The sequence below is a fragment of the Grammomys surdaster genome, unplaced genomic scaffold, assembly GCF_004785775.1.
Source record: "Grammomys surdaster isolate TR1022 unplaced genomic scaffold, NIH_TR_1.0 146, whole genome shotgun sequence".
In the NCBI taxonomy this organism is placed as follows: Eukaryota; Metazoa; Chordata; class Mammalia; order Rodentia; family Muridae; genus Grammomys; species Grammomys surdaster.
Genome location: NW_021604604.1, coordinates 14,536,203 through 14,551,232, shown reverse-complemented (window position 1 = coordinate 14,551,232; position 15,030 = coordinate 14,536,203).

Here is a 15,030-nt window from a genome sequence, read left to right as displayed (position 1 = left end):
ACACAGTTTGAATTAAAATGAACAAAATAATGTAGACCAGAAAGTATAAGTCAAATACATCTCATGTTTATAGATATGTTATAAACTGTCACGAGGAGAGCAATGGAGTTTGGGGTCTCTTGCAAATTATGAAAGCTATTGGTGTCAATCACAAATCAGAATTAAATTCAATCTTTTACCTATTATTTTAGTAGCAGAGCTTTCCACAAAGCATCATTTAATTCTTATACATTTAAACACCCAAGTGAGTTTTACATTCTAAACTTTTAAAACTCTTATGAATTATATAAGAAACACAAAAACATTTAATGTATTATTATTATTTTAAAAATAGGTATTTGCAAAGAGTTTTCTTTTTATTTATTTGAATGTGTGTTTGTGAGGGGTATGAATGTATGCCACATATGTTTGATTGGGCCACAAAGGCCAGAAGAAGGTATCAGATCTAATAAGATATAGGTGGGTGTAAGCCCTAAAATGAAGGTGCTGGGAACATAACTTGGATCCTGAGCAAAAGCAACACACCTTGTTAACTGCGAGGAACTGGTAAATTGTAAGAAATGGTTATTCTTCTATTAAGCCCATGGCATATGTCTAATAAGATTGGAAGATAGAATAGGATTCCTAACTGAAAAACTAAGTAAAAATTTGTCCCACAAATCATTTTATGCTACCCTCTTAGGTACTGTTCCCTCTGTAGTGATTAAGTACTTGAAAAGAAAAGTTTATTTTGGTTTACAACTTGAGAAAAGATAGTACATCGTGGCAGGGAAGGCATGAGGCAGGGAAGGCAGGAAGAGCATGAGGTAGCTATTATACTTAGGGTCAGGAAAAGAAGAACCAAAAGGAAATTGGCCAGTCTATCAAACAGGGGGCATGTCCTACAGACTCACTTCTCCAGCCATATTGCACCTATGGTATTTTCAGTAACTTTCCAAAACAGTGTCACAGGACCTAGCTTTCAAGAAACAGTTCCTACCTTCTCTTTTTACACTAAAACCATGTGATCAGTTTCCAGTTGGAGTTGTTTTAAAGATAAAACAAAATGATATCTATTGTATTGACTTGTTGTAGTTTAAACAACATGTGTGGGAGAATTCGAGGGTGGGGAGATGGGAGGGGGGTAGGTAGAGGCACATCTGCAGAGCAGCAGGGTTCCTGGGTGGGAGGGGGAATGGAGTAAGAGGATAACATTTGAAATATAAATAAAATATCCAATAAAAATAAGAAAACCTGATTTAACCAAAATCTGTCCTTCCCCACACCTGACCTTGACTCCCCCATTCCCCTCCCCATAATCCCTCACCCACTCACCCATAAAACATTCAACCCAAAGTTTAACCTGTCTACAGGAAATGCAGGCACAGGGGATGTAGCAGAGACTGAGGGAATGGCCAAGCAGTAAGCCAAACTGAGATCCATCCCATGGGCAAGCACCAATCACTAACACTATTACTGATACTCTGTTATGCTTACAGACAAGACCATGTTGTCCTCTGAAAGGATCCACCTAGCAGCTGACTCAGACAGATACAGACACCCACATCCAAATAGTGGATGGAGATTGGGGACTCATGGAAGAATAGGAGGAAGGATTACGTGTTCTGAAGGTGATAGGAACTCTGAGGGAAAACCAACAAAGTCAACTAATTTGGACCTAGCAAAATATGTAGCAGACATGCAACTTAGCCTTCATATGGGTCCAGAAAAACTAGAATGAGTGCTATCTCAAAAGCTGTTGCCTGTCTGTGGGATATGTTCTTCTAGCTGGACGGCCTTGTCTGGCCTCAGTGGAAGAGGAAGCACCTAATGTGGAGCATGAGGGAAGGATTGTGGGAATGGATAACCAGGAGGGGGGAAGTGAGTGGTATATAAAGTGAGTATTATAAAAAATTAATTAAATTTTAAAAAAATGAAATGGAAAAATAGTATGTTAGGTAAATGGAAGCTGAATCACAATTGAGTAGGGAGTGGTAAATGTCATTCATCTGTCGGCTAAGGTTCAGTAATACCATTTGTCTTAGGATCTTACTGCTGTGAACAAACACCATGACCAAGGCAAGTCTTATAAATGACACCATTTAATTGGGGCTGGCTTACAGGTTCAGAGGTTCAGTTCATTATCCTCAAGGTGGGAACATGGCAACATGGCGGCATCCAGGTAGCATGGTGCAGGAGAAGCTGAAACCTGCACATCTTTATCTAAAGGCTGCTAGTTGAAGACTGGATTTCCAGGCAGCTAGGATGAGGGTCTTAAAGGCCACACTCAGTGACACACCTTCTCCAACAAGGCCACATTTTCTAATAATGCTACTCCCTTGGTCAAGCATATACAAACCATAACACTGTATGTTTCCATTCTTTCCAGCCTTTTTCCAATCCTCAAGTAAATGACATTTTAAAGGATTATGTCAGATACTGAGACAGTGTTCCTCTTATTTTGCATTTTGGAAACACCCTATGAGGAATAAATTACTAGATTGATAGGTAGTAGCAACCAATCATATGTCTGATAATCAAATGGAAGGAGAAGGACAGAGTGCTTGTAGGAAATGATTTTTAGAAGACATAGCCCCTGTTTTCTTAATCCTGAGAGGCTCCACTCTTCTCAAAATCCAGATAGTAAGTATTGAATTGCATATCTAAGACTCCATTTGTCATATAAATAGCACATATATTTCTCTACTTATACAACTGTTATCAATAAAGTGGACAAATTCTTCTAGAGTGGCTCCTCTAAACATGACAGAATATTATATCCCTCATTCAAACAAAGAAAAATTTTAAAAAATCATTATTCTGTGGTATATTTTCATTAGCATGGCAACTCCAGTATCCAATCCACAAGAGGATGCTGTCATCAAATCCCAGAATGGCTCTGAGGAGATAGTGTGCAAATGAGACATGGTGAAAACTATTAATGACTTTCCCATTACATTATAGATGGGATGTATTTATCAGGCTTGAGTGGACCTCAGGAGATTATAATATTCTATTGAAGAACAATAAGAATCTTTTGTGTACTTAAATGAGTCACTCATTCTTTCAATAGAATCCTATATTTAAATTAAGTCACATCATCCTTTTTTGCCTAGTAATGAGGGTGAGATAATTAAGTACAAACCCTCTGTGCAGAAGTCAATGTTAGGGAGACATATGAATCTTCTTAACTCCAGAGAATCTCATTGTCTTCAGAAACTTGATGGAGCATGTACTCCTTTAAAACTAATGACAATGAATCTATTTTCATCTCTAAGGACATGCATGTAAATCTGCAAAGGAAAATTTCCCTTGCCACCCATATGCATAAGAGCATTTTTATTTGATGTGCTTGAGTTTGAGGCCACTGTGAACTGGAACATTCTGTGCCCTGTGCCCTCTTTCTGTTCTGTCTTTCAGCTGAGAAAGGTTTATTAGTCACATTCAGTAAAAAAGGTAGGAAAGACATGTATACATGTGGCTCCTGTAGTATGCATATGATCACTGAATCACAAGGTCACTGGATTTTTCAAACTCCTTCATTGTACCATTTGTGTCCTTTTGGTTTTATATTAGATAACATGGAATCCTATGACCTTTGATCATGAATTATAATAAAGGAAAACACATATCTGAATGGAAGAAACAGGCTCTTATCATTGTAAGAAAGTACTGCTATCCATTTCAATATCTACCGTAAGTGATGTTGATATCTTCAAGCAGCAGTCGTATCAAAGGCTGAGGATTGGATCTGCTCCAAAAGAGATGGAAAGCTCAAGGACAGCAGTAGCCTCTGGGCTTCGTAAGTGAGTTCATTATGGACAGGCACTTGTATACCATGCATCAGTGATTTCTTCTATGAACACCCCCTTTATGTTCCCAGATCACTATATCATCAATGGTCAGTGGTGTAGACTGTACAATATTAACTGGTCAAGTTTTTTTTTTAACTTTGTTTTCAGTACTATTTCATACTTTCAAACCTTTCCCATTTGTCTCTCTATCTTTCTACGGACATACTCACTGTCTTTGATATTTTCCCAGTAGGCCCCTGATCAGCTTTCTAGGCTATTGCTCAATGACTAGGAATCTGTGTATATGCTATTCTTAGGCAACTTCCCCCACATATAGCTAATGATGTTCATGCTGCTGAAGGTTTTACCTAGAGTAAATGTGCTCCCTTTTAATGCTTCTCAGTGTAAATTGAAAATGAAGCTACTGTTCACATTTTTGCACCTGTTTTCAACTTACACTCATACACTGAATCAGTAAGTTCAAGATTCTGTACAATCAGAGGCTTTCTGTTCCCCATTTAGCTGCCTGTACAAAAATACTATAAAGTCACCCCTGTAAACTAAAGAAGGTATCACTGTAAGTACTGCTAGTGTGGTGTTGGTTACTTCCAAAAGCAGCATACTTCTGTGTTGTGGTCTTGGTCAGACTTATTGTAAATTGTATGGTTTCCATGTTGTGATGAACATTTGCTGTAACCAACTAATTATATATTTGCGTGTCCAAATAATGCTATTTATAATATCCAATGGATCATAAATATTAGCCCTTTAATTCCTGGAAAGTATGTATATAAGGCATGTGAACAAATGATGAAGTATTACTTGCTCTTTTATGGCACAAGAACTTCTGACAGATGTTATTCTTGTCAATAGCATGGCTATTGTATCCTGATCTTTGTTTCTTCCTCTTGCTACATTTCTTTTATCTTCTTTTAGTATCTTAAAACAGACAGTTTCTTACTAAGAGTCTTTTACTTTTCCCTGTGCTGAGTCCTTCTTGCAGAAAGCTATCTTGGTTACTTCTCAAGACACTACATTATATTCAATAAAGTGAATCCAATTTGATGAATTTTACCTTGCTAATACTTATTCCAACCCCATTATCAAGTACCTGTAAAAACCCCAGCATCCTACCTGTGTGTATTACTAAATTCCTCTGGCTCTTCTGACCATGTTCTCGTTCCTCCTTTATTGTACTTTCTTAGTTTCCTTTTTTGTTACTGTGACAAATATCATGTCAAACCTAGGGAGAAATGAATTTATTAGTCTAATAGATCATAGGCCATCATTAAAAGGGGTCAGAAGAGAAAGTTAGCAAAACTTGTAGCAGAAACCACTGCTTTCTGAATCATCCTTGGTCTCATACTTAACCAGATTTATGCAGCTCAAAGCCATCCACCTAAGGAATAGTGTTGCCCACAGTGGGTAAGTCCTTCCTCATTGATTAATGACTAAGTAAAATCCCTTAAAGGCTTGTGAAAATTCCATTTTGCTGTGGGAAACATTTAAATTGCATCTCTCTTATTGTATCACCCTAAGCAGTGTCAAGTTGACAAACCTACTTATGACATTGCTACAACACATTCCTGATCCCATTCTTTTGAGCTATACCAATAGTTATGTGACTGGGAGCCAGATAATCAGGGCAGTGTGTAGGTTTTCTAGAGCTCTTATAACAAAAGACCATAAATACTTGGTTTACAAAACACAACAAAATATTTTTACAATTTGGGAATTTTGTAGACCAGTGTCAGGCTGTTAAGGTGTCTGGTCTCTCCTGAGCCTTTCTCCTTGAAAATCAGAGATCATATTCTTCTATAAGCCACATTTCACACTAATCTTAAATAAAGTACAATTTTGTTTATCTTACCTCAGGTTTCCTTTTTAAAATTTTTAAGATACTCTGAAAAGTCTTTTGTATTATGTGAAGTATATCTGTTGTAGTAGTTGTTCACTTAGAAAATCAGTTAAGAGTACAGACATTATAGACATACCCATAATTCAAATAAAGAATACTACCTATGACATTAGGCCATTGATCCTACAATAATACTCAAAGTATCATAAGAAAATGGTCTATTTCATACTGAAATTTAGACAGTTCCTGTGACCTTGTAATGAATTTCCAACTAATCCTTCTGAGGTAGAATATCATGTAACCTAGAGTCAACAGAGCTCCCTGTGCAGCTGAGGATGGCTGTTAATGCCTGATTCTCTTGCCTTTGTGTCTCTACTGATAGCAACATCATGTCCATGTTTCATTTTTTCAATGCTGAAGACTGTGTTCTTGCATACACTCTGCAAGCTTTGTCTCTATCATGAATCCTAGTAATTAGAAGAAATGTAATCAATTATATATAATTTACTTGTATCAGTAGAGGAAAGCCATGAAAACAGCTTCAATAAATTAATCTTTTCTTAAAGTTGGAAGGTGAGATGGTCTATTAAATGGTCATGAATTATGACTAATCTCTTCAAAGATACTTCAGGGTAGCAAGTTACTTACTTACTTAGAGTTACTTAGTATCAAAGCTGAATCACTGTTAAATAAGTGCCCAGTGAGGACATTACAGATTTAATGATTTAAATAGATTATAAAATTCTCTCATAAGTGATAAAATGACCTATTTATTCAGTATAGTACAAATACAAGGGGCAGATTTTGATAGATTGATTTTATCGTTAGATGAAATTACCATACCCAATGAAACAGATTCCCCTATCTGAACAGTAGAGAAAAGTCTGCAACAGGTATTAGAGTTATTAAGTGGTTGTCCGTGTCCGCAGTTAGAAGCATTCATGTCTGACTTTGCCACCAGCCTAGTTATAATCACATGACTGAGCAACCTTTCCAGGCATGGAGGAGATACTGAAGCACTGAGGGTGAGCAAGTCCCAAACTTTCCAGAAAAAGAAGGAAAAGTGCACTCTAACAAAATGACAAACCAGCAAAGAAGTCAAGACTTTTCTCCTCTTAAAACAAGGTTGAAATAATGTTACTTGTAAAATGTAGAAGTGCTACTAACTTTCTCTTTTGAGTGAAGCCCCGAGAGCATGTATAACTTGCAATAATGCACTGGTCAAGTTCAATCCTCTAAACAGGTTACTAAAGGTACTTCCAGGAAATTGAATAGATTGATTTGTTCTAGGCAGCTGTTAACTCTGCACTGAAGGACACTTACCCAAATAATTTTGACCTTGGAATACTTCATTTTAGATCATTATTTCTAACAGTAATTATATAGAAGTGCCTGTTTCCTCTAAAAGATACCCCTAATTTCTGATAATAAAACCATGTCATTAAACCACAAATGAATACCTAAACTGGGTATGTTTTCTAAAGGGACAGCGAAGAACACTTAACTCATTTGAAAGTGGAATTGAATCATCTAGGTTCAGAAAAAATAAGTCAGGTCAGGAGCATGTATCTCTTCATTACAAGTGGAGATTATGATCAAATGCATTAGGAGATCAACCCTATTGACCCTGCTTTTCAAGGGATCATTAAGGTAATATCTTCCCAGTATCCAAAGTCAGAAAGTCAACATGAACTCACAGTAGATTTTTAAACTAAAATCATGCTAGAATTAAGGAAAAAACTCTACCATTTATTTTGTGATTGCCGGATAGCAGGCACTGTATTAGCCATATAATGCAGCTCTGCTTCTCAATGCCACAGTGTAACATACCTTGGCTCATGTGATAGACAAGGATCCAGAAGGACAAGAAGCATCTTTTTCAATCTATGATCTCAAGGTGCTATAGCAAAGAAGTAGAAGACCAAGAATAAGATTCTGTCTGAGTTAAACTTGCTTTAAATTTCTTTTTTCATTTCTACCATTACAAACTTTTCAGAAATCTGAGGCAACTTGAAGGCCAGTATCTAACCAGCCTTCTAACATTCCTACATGCATATAACAATGTATATAAAACCATTGTGTTGGTTTCAAAATGTGATGGAATTATTTTAATTTCCCATAGACTGTTTTGTTTTGGAATCATTTTTTTTTGTGATTCTTCATAAAGTTACAGTAATCCAACAAAATGCTTTTGTCCTAAAATAGGATACAGGTAATATTGATTGATATACAGGACATCTCAAGCAGGATCAGTTGTGAATTACAGCTTCCCAAAGCCAGTTCTGCTCACTGACACCCACATCACTCTTGCTCCCTGCTGACTGGAAGTAACAGACATCTCTATTACTCTTAAATGCAGCAGCGTTTTTCCTTCTTTCAAAGGAGGTCACTAGGCCTGATGATCAAAGGATTCAACACATTATTCATCCATCACACACATGGCATTTATCTGGACTCTTGATATCCCCCACTTCCACAAGTTCTTCTTACAACATACACGGTCAAAGAAGTTAAGCCGTACACAGAGAGATAAGAGATACTTCTCATTAGTGAGCACTGTTGGAACAATACACCTAAATTTCAACATTTTCGCTAATCAGAAGACTCCAGACGGATCATTGTACATGCTCAGTCAATGCTACCTATGGGTGTGTATTTGTTGTTAGTGAACTTGCTAACTGAATGTTATTATTGACAGTGTAGTTTGCATTATACAGTAATAGTTCTTGTCTGATTCATAACATTTGATCCCATCTTACAGCATTTGGGATACTCATGTTCACATGAACTTGCCTACTTAATAGAATTTATTGTTTTGTGTTTGAATTTATTATACTTTTTGTTTGAGGGTGTTCAAAATTGAAATTTTATCTTCCTGACAAAGCAAAAGCTACAAGTTAACAACATTTTACATTTTACTTTTGCCTTGGGTCCTACAGGCTGGTAGTCAAATGAACATTCTAGAACTTTACAACTTTTCAATGACCTTGAAAATTACTGGGCTTCTGGATGTATCATAAAAATTGTGTTAAGTGGTGCTTCATAGGTACCCAGAAATTATATGAAAAGCTCACTTGCAGACATTTTTATATATCTTCTTATACACACAATGATAATTCTTACAATAATTATAAATTTTACAAATTTAGGCATGTACATAAATTGTATGATTCAAACACCATTGTGCTTCTACAAATGAAGAAATTAAAGTTCAGAGAAATTAGGCAACTTGACAGGAGAAAAAAATTTCATGTGTTTTAGTTCAAGAAACACTCTCTGACAATCTGAGCATAAATACACTGAGATATATTAGGATATAATAATAACATATATTTAAATAATGTTTACACACAGATCTGTAACAAGGTAAAAAACATGACATTTTTATTCACAATAAAATAATATTAATTTGTTGAAAATATTTATAAATGCCATCATAAACTAAAATAATATTTTTTTACCTGGAGAAAGAAAATGTATTATTTATTAGCTTTACAGAAGAGTAAAAGTTATGTTCTCCATGTGTTAATTTCAATAATTTATAAGATATTTCAATTTCTTTTCCCCTCTGGTATTGTTCATCTAAATTACTGCCCTTTAACACAGTTGCTTATTAAACATAAAAATAAAGAAAATAATCCAAATTAATTACATAGGATATATCAATGTCAATAACCCCCAAGGCAACATTTCTTTTTTTTATTGGATATTTTACTTATTTACATTTTAGATGTTATCCCCTTTCCCCATTTCCACCCCACACCCAGAGACACCCTTATCCCATCTCCCCACCTCCTGCTTCTATGAGGGTGTGCCCCACCTCCCCACTCTCACCTCCCCACCCTTGAATTCCCCCACACTGGGGCATCCAGCCTTCACTGGACCAAGGAATTTCTCTCCTACCTATGCCCAACAAGGCCATCCTCCCTTACAAATATAAATGGAGACATGAGTCCTTCCCTGTGTGCTCCTAAGCTGGTAATTTAGACCCTGAGAGCTCTGGTTGGTTGGTATTCTTGCTTTCCCCATGGAGCCACAAACCCTTTCAGCTCCTTCAGTCTTTTCTGTCACTCCTCCATTGGAAACTCTTTGATCAGTTCAATGGTTAGCTGTGAGCATCTGCCTCATTATATGTCATGCTCTGGCAAAGCCAAGGCAACATTTCTAATCTTGGAGAAAATAATCCAGTGTCTTTGTTGAGTGTCCCCTGGTGAACATGTGCTGGCCCATTACTCTTTTGCTTTCTGTACTCCTCTTCTCAAAATGTTGTCCCAATCATGATCATGTGTGGTCACATTCTTATGTCATCCTCTTTCAACAAACTCTTTTCTATAACACAGGGGTTGATTTCTTCTCTAGTGACTCCAACCACCTGCTCATTTCACAGAGGTATATGACAATGGCTGTCATCAAGCTCAGTGTCTTACAAATATTTATTGCAAAACAGATAGTAGGTAAGGAGGTAAGGAGGGGCATGGGATATCTCAGTATCAATTGCAGATGGGTATCAGGTGACAATGGCTCATTCTCATGGTGCATTTTAGAGACATATCTCATTTTCTTTCTGGTTGTTAAGTAGGACAGGTAAGTAGAAGGCATACATGCACACACATACAGAGAGAGAGAGAGAGAGAGAGAGAGAGAGAGAGAGAGAGGAGAGAGTGAGAGTCAGAGAGAGAGAAGAGAAAGTTAGTTAGTTAGTTAGTTAGTTAGTTAGTTAGTTAGTAAGTTAGTTAGTTTTCTTTTTATTTACTAGGAAGACTTTCTGAAAGAAGGAATGCCTAAATCCCACAGAGGACAAATTTTGTTTTCTAGCTGCTCAACATTTTACTCTGCTCTAAGAGAAGCTATCTCTAATGGGATATGATATTACACAATGAAACTCTGCATCTTTCTTCCCTAGTCTGTCCCTGTAACTTTTATAATTGTGCCACTAGTTTACCCAGGAGAAGAATGATTTTCTTTACCAGTTCATATATCTTCTGTTAATAGAAGTAAAGCCTGCTATGTAGTCGGACACAACTGGATAGAGTTACTCAAAGACTCATCCAAAGGCTAATTTCATTGCAAAAGTTTGTAAAGAAAAAACGGTTGAAGTTATCAGAAGAGGCTACTAAACTAGGAATATCGTCATGTATGGAAAGATGAATGAGGCAAATAGAGAGATAGCTCAGTGGTTAACAGTGCTTTCTGCTCTTCCAGAGTACCTGAGTTTGGTTCCTATCATCCATATCAGGGAGCTTACAACCACCTGCATCTCTAGCTCTGGTGAATCCTCTACCTTTTTCTTACCACTGAGCGCATCCAAATACACATGGCAGGCACACATACACACTCAGACATAAATAATATTAAAACATATCTTTAAAAAAGGATGAATTAGGCTTTGAAAATGCTTGCCATTTTCTCTATGTAAATGTAATTTTATTGACTACGCTGATCTGATTGATAATGGGCAAATGCTATAGAGTAGGATGGTGGATATTAGGAGTTGCAAGACTGAGCTGATAAGACTACTTATAAGATCTAAATGGAACAAGGAAGTCCAATTAAAATTAAACACATAATTATCAGGATAGTGATCATCATAGCTCCAGATTTATACAGACATGGATATGCATGCAGTGAGACTGTGGCAAGATTGAGTTTATAGGCAAATAAATTGTAAATGTCCAAGTTGCAGTTGGATAGTTATTTCCAAGAAATGATATAAATGCTGGGCAAACAAAAGTATCTTCAGAAAGAGGAAATGTACAGTCAGTGTTTTTCATATGTCCCTTCTTTTAATTCACTGTAACGTAAGTATGTAGACACTTCTCCCCAGGTAGACTGACCTTGACCTGCAACTCATCACTGGGCTCCTGTGTCTTGATGAAACCTAAATTCCAAGTACTAAGCTAATCTTCCTATTACGACATTCTTCCTGGTATTCTTATTGGGCATTGAAACTCTCAATGTCTTCCCATTGTGGCTTCAGCAATTTTCTGATTTTCCCCTTTTAAACTTAAAACTTACACAGATTGCATTTCTCAATAGAGTAGTTCAGCTTAAAACATGATCTGTTCTTAGATCATTCCAAGTAAGGTACTTGGATGAGTTATCCAAGGGTATCCCTCTGTTAATATTGATACCTGTCTTCTGATTATTGGAGGATAATAAAAATTGACTCTCTTCTGAGAATTACAAGAAAACAATAAAAGTTGAGTCCTGGCCCCAAATTAGATCTTTATGTTTGCTTCCTCCTAGATCCATCTCTTTAAGATTAGTATCTTACCCTAGTTTTCCTGGACTCTCCTCACATCTGCACAGGCAAGGAAATGAGGCATCAGTAGGTACCTGCAATCCACAAACTTGATAAAAGTGTTTTGTGTGTTTGTTTGTTTTATTTTTTCTTTTTAATTATTACTTTTAATTTTTTACAGTTCTCTAGTTACATACCTCCCTGTCTGCCCTTCTGATGAAAGCGTGTTTTAATCATTAGTGAACAGTCATCCCAAAGAGAGAATATATGGATTTTTTTTCTCCAGGTCAGGAAATGTCACTTGGAGCACTGTTACTGTTTCTATATATTCCCTGTACATGATACAGTGGAATTAATTTCCCTATTATGAGTTTTAGTAGGCAACCATGTTAAAGAACACTCAAATTGGATAGACCAGACAAGAGCACAAGGAAAAGGGGAATATCCTATAAATTATTCATATTAACCTATGGAATACATGGTTTATTGAGTTCTTTTGCTGATGGAAAAGTTTGAACGTGCTTTACATTTAATTGTATTGTAACCTCACTACTCCACAAGGTGAAGCTCCCCTTCATTTCTCTGTCTAAACATAGCTCCTTCCTCCTTTAAACCCGCTGACACCATTTTTGTAAAGCTGATATATAATTCATTGTAAAAAATTTTTCTAAATACTTTATTCTCCAATTGCAAAATTCCTAGTTTATTTATGATAACACTTATAAATATTCATATCAAATCATCAATGTATTTTATTGTGAATGAAATTTTAGTTTCTTAACCCTTGCTGTAACTGAATAGAGACATTATTTTGAAGTCAGTTATTATATATTTTACATAACTTACAATCATTATAAGAAATGAATGTCATATCTATATGAGAAAAAGTAAAATGTGTGTGAGTAAAGTTTTCTATATATTCTAGAAGCCTGTCAGGCACCACCAAAAACATGTTTCACCATGCATATTGAAAGCCCAGCTTAAACTTCAGGATTCACACGGTGGAAGGAGAAATCTTACTCCCACAAATCATCTTCTGACCTTGACATGTAAGTAGGAGGCATTAAATCTCGCAAAGAAAATAAAGAAACATAATTTTAAAAGACTTTAATGAATTTTCATAAGATAAACATATTTTTGGGACAGAATAAGGAATGGTGAAAATGATATATACTTATAGAACCCCTTGATTTTTGTCAGTTATTCTAATTTTAGATATTTAATTTAAAAAGTTAAAGTATGTGCATTTGCATAGTGTTTGTAGAGTGATTTTATTTGTAATGTGTTAACTAATGCTAACAGCCCTGAGATCAGGATCATGATGTTCCTGTGTTATAGTTTCTGGAATGCTACCTTCTCTGATCTTCTGTCAGTACCAAGACTTCTCAATTCCACTTTCTATATCGTTGCCAACTGAAGACCCACAGCTGATCCAACTCAGCAAAGATTCTATTCTTAGGTAAAAGATATCTGCCTATATAGAAGACCATCCTACTTTCAATTCTAAATGGTCAGCGTCTTCCTCATCTGGAAACAATCTAAGGACTCCCTGAGAGATCAACTAGGGTTCCTAATGTGAACGTGAAATGGTTCATCTATCCAGTTGTTCATTTCAAATTCTCTCATAGTTTTCTCCTAAGGGGATTCAGACAAATGAACATCCTCCATGCAGATGAATCTCAGACATTCTTGAAATATGGGTTTCCTGCTATTTTTGTTTTAACAGATATCATTAGAACATTTCATCCTAAAACAAAAGAATATACATTTTTCTCAGCAACTCATGGTACCTTCTCCAAAATATTCCATATAATTGAACAAAAATCAAGCATCAACAGATACAAAAAGACTGAAATAATCCCACGCATCCTTTCAAATCACTACAGACTAGGGCTGGTCTTCAATAATAACAAAAACAATGGATATCCCACATACATGTGGAAACTGAAGTATGCTCTACTCAATGATGACTTGGTCAAGGAAGAAATAAAGAAATTAAAGACTTTTTGGAATTTAATGAAAGTAAGGACACATCATACCAAAACTTGTGGGACACAATGAAAGCCAGCGCTAAGAGGAAAACTCACAGCTCTAAGTGCTACAAAAAGAAACTGGAGCAAGCATACACTAATAACTTAACAGCACACCTGAAAGCTCTAGAACAAATAAAAAGAAAATACACCCAAGAGAAGTAGAAGGCAGGAAATAATCAAACTTGGCTCAAATCAACCAAGTAGAAACAAAAAGAACTATACAAAGTATCAACAAACCAGAAGTGGGTTCTTTGAGGAAATCAACAAGATAGACAAATCCTTAGCTAGACTAACCAGAGGGCAAAGAGAGAGTATCCAAATTAATAAAATTAGAACTGAAAAGGGAGAGATAACAACAGAAACAGAGGAAATTAAAAAAATCATCAGATCCTACTACAAAAGCCTATACTCAACAAAACTGGAAAATCTGGATGAAATGGACAATTTTCTAGACAGATACCAGATACAAGTTACCAAAGGTAAATCAGGGACAGATAAACCATCTAAACAGTCTCATAAACCCCAAAGAAATAGCAGCAGGCATTAATAGTTTCCCCACAAAACAAACAAACAAACAAACAAAAACAAAAACAAACAAACAAAACAAACAAAAAACAAAAACAAAAACAGGACAGGTTTTAGTGCAGGATTCAACCAGACGTTCAAGGAAGATCTAAAACCAATTTTCTTCAAGCTATGCTACAAAATAGAAACAGAGGGAACACTACCTAATTCGTTCTATGAAGCCACAATTGTACATATACCTAAACCATACAAAGACCCCAAAAAGAAAGAAAGCTTCAGACCAATCTCCCTTATAAATATTGATGCAAAAATACTCAATAAAATTTTGCAACCGAATCCAAAAACACATAAAAACAAGCATCCCACATGATTAAGTAGGCTTTATCCCAGGAATGCTGGGATGGTTCAATATTCAGAAATCCACCAATGTAATCCACTATATAAACAAATAAACTCAAAGAATAAAAACACATGATCATCTCACTAGATGCTGAGAAAGCATTTGACAAAATTCAACATCCCTTCATGGTAAAAAAGGCCCATAACTAAACATAGTAAAAGCAATATACAGCAAACCATTAGCCAACATCAAACTAAATG